Source organism: Quercus robur, chromosome 3, assembly GCF_932294415.1.
Source record: "Quercus robur chromosome 3, dhQueRobu3.1, whole genome shotgun sequence".
NCBI classification, from domain to species: Eukaryota; Viridiplantae; Streptophyta; class Magnoliopsida; order Fagales; family Fagaceae; genus Quercus; species Quercus robur.
This window is the reverse complement of record NC_065536.1, coordinates 46,347,762-46,350,495: the sequence shown is the minus strand read 5'-3', so window position 1 is coordinate 46,350,495 and position 2,734 is coordinate 46,347,762. Positions and strand designations below refer to the sequence as shown.

The 2,734-nt window shown below is 31.1% G+C and overlaps 2 non-coding genes across 2 annotated transcripts; both read right to left on the bottom strand.

Moving 5' to 3' along the window:
* Positions 1 to 311: 311 nt before the first annotated feature.
* On the bottom strand, positions 312 to 393 carry LOC126720165 (small nucleolar RNA SNORD36). The gene has a single exon (XR_007653314.1). It is a non-coding gene; the product is annotated as a small nucleolar RNA SNORD36 (small nucleolar RNA).
* Positions 394 to 2,652: 2,259 nt separating this feature from the next.
* Positions 2,653 to 2,734, bottom strand: LOC126720166 (small nucleolar RNA SNORD36). The gene has a single exon (XR_007653315.1). It is a non-coding gene; the product is annotated as a small nucleolar RNA SNORD36 (small nucleolar RNA).

Sequence of the window (2,734 nt, the reverse complement as noted above, 5' to 3'; positions counted from 1 at the left end):
AGAAAATATCAAACACAGCCACAGATTTCTACCAAAACAGAATTACCTTATCTAATTTGATTGCATTCTATTAATTAGATTAGATTTCGGTAAAAATGCCGATTCTCTTTATGCTGTCAATCTTGCTACAATTTTTACGACCCAATAATCGAAATTCAAAAAAGAACATCACGAAAGTCTTAGCAGTTAATTAACTCAGCTCTAATTCTAAATAGATCGAAGGTGAAATTAATCAAAAAAAAAAAAAAAAACGAAAATCAAATAATTAAAGAGATTAAAAATGAAAGAAACTGTTAACTGTGGATTTTGGGTGAGCATCAGTTTTAAAAAGCTCGGTTTGAAAAGCTTCACGGAGTGTCAGCATTCAAAACTAATAATTCTCATCATCTGCTCAGATCCCAATTCCATCTCACATAAACCAAACCTAAAAAAATTAGACCAGAGCCAAAGAAAGATACACACAAAATCAAAGAAACACGAAGACAAAAAAAACATAACAACAAAAGTAAAAACGAAGACTTTGTAACGGAGGGGAGATACATGTACTTGAGTTCAGTTTGCAGAAACTTGAGGTTTTGCTATCTACAAAGCTCCTTATATATACTGCATAGAGTGAGGAGGGAACCCCGGAAACCCTAATTGCTAAAAACCTGCTAAAGTGACGTCGTTTTACTCGCATACTTAAGCTTGACCGCCGCACCGTTTCACTTACTCATCGCACCCTTTCACACATGCTATCTTTGAAACGCTGCCGTTCAACTTCTATCTTTGAAACGCTGCCGTTCAACTTCAACTTTTCTTTTTTCCGAAACTCTTTCAATTTAACATTCGTACCCGTATTATATGTGTAAGCATATATGTACTTATTTCTCAAGGAAGAATAAGAAAGTATAAAAATAGATTTGTAAGAGGAAAGGAGAAAGACATTTACTTTAGGTATATATATTAAAAAAATAGATTTATAAGAAAGACATTTTAAATATTTAAATGAAAATTTGGATAAATTTAAATACTGTAATAAAATCCAAATCCAATGTGATAGAAATTGGGTTAGGTATTATGTCGTCCATCTGTGACTATATATAGTATATCCAGGTTGAGTGTTGAGGATTCCTTTACCTATAATAGCACTTTGGTCCTAGTTTCGTTCTAAAAAAAAAAAAGTAAAAATACAAGATAGTTTAAGAACCAATGATTCAAGGTCAAAGGTTAAGTTTTGGAGTAAGACCTTAACTGGTGAATTGATTCTCTACAATATGGTGGCCATACTCATGTGATGTAATAATTGTCCAAATATATCACAAATAAGAAAGCATCACGTTACTTTTGAAAAAAATGAAGAGAGTTTTGAATATATAAGCTTTTTATTTGCCCTAATTTAAGCTAGCATATTCATTGTGTTCATCCCTTAATCATTGTGTTCATCGTCGAATATAAAACATTTTGGCATACCTTAATCAACCAAAATTTAGATCTAGCTGAGTTCGGTTCAAGGTTTATCATGCCTAATTCCACATTCAAAAATATAAATTTCAGCTCTTCAGACTACATTTAATTTAATTTTTCCCCAAATACTTCATTAGAACCCCTTATATTATGAATTAAATCTTATGCTATCTCCCTTTTCTGCCCAATTAATTAAGTGTTGAAGACTTGAGGGTAGAACACTATAACTTCATGTTGCTTCAATAAAATTCCAGGTAAATCTGGCAGGAAATTGGGTGGGCTAGACAAGTTAATCAGGCAAAAAGTTGGACGGATCCGAGCAGCAAATTTTCCTGATCAGTTTGGTGTTCAAATGCCAAAATTGTTAGGCTTATTTGCTGCTGTGGGCTGCTTTTGCTGTAAAAGTCCCTAATTTCTGCGACTTATTGTCAAAATTGTTCTTTCTAATTTGGGTCCAACATCTAGTTTCCAACTCCAAACGAAAGGCCCATTAAAGTGAAGAGGGTGATTGATGAATATTATCATAGAAGCCTGAAGTCGATTGCCATTCATAGGCATTCAAGCTTCTTTTTTTTAAAAACAATTATTGAAAGGTAATCAAGCCAAGAAATTCGACAAATTGTTCATTAAAAGTAAGTAATATCAGGCTAACTTAAATATTTGCTGAGATTTCAATTGGGTCGTGGCCGAGGCCAAACGGGCCATTTAGCCATGGTATTTATTGCTACATGGTCCGAGCAGACTTTTGGTTGTATCCTTGTTTATCTTAAAGATGCTTTCTTTGAAAAAAAAAAACTAACTGTATTTGAACAAAGTTTCTATCTAACCTCTTCAAATTAAATTTTAAAAATTTAACCATTTTTTAAATCCAATGTTATTTACTATTTCACCAATAAACTTATTTTTTATACACTATTTTAAATTACAAAAATTTAAAATTTTAACATTAATTTGATAACATAATAATTGATCTTTCGTAAATTTTGAAATTTAAATTTGTAAGTAAAAAATATAATAAAAACATGAAATTTAATTATTAAATTTTCAAAATTCAAAAAAAGAACGTCGCGAAAGTCTTAGCAGTTAATTAACTCAGCTCTAATTCTAAATTTAACGAAGGTGAAATTAATCCAAAAAAAAAAAAAACGAAAATCAAATAATTAAAGAGATTAAAAATGAAAGAAACTGTTAAATGTGGATTTTGGGTGAGCATCAGTTTTAAAAAGCTCGGTTTGAAAAGCTTCACGAAGTGTCAGCATTCAAAACTAATAATTCTCATCATCTGCTC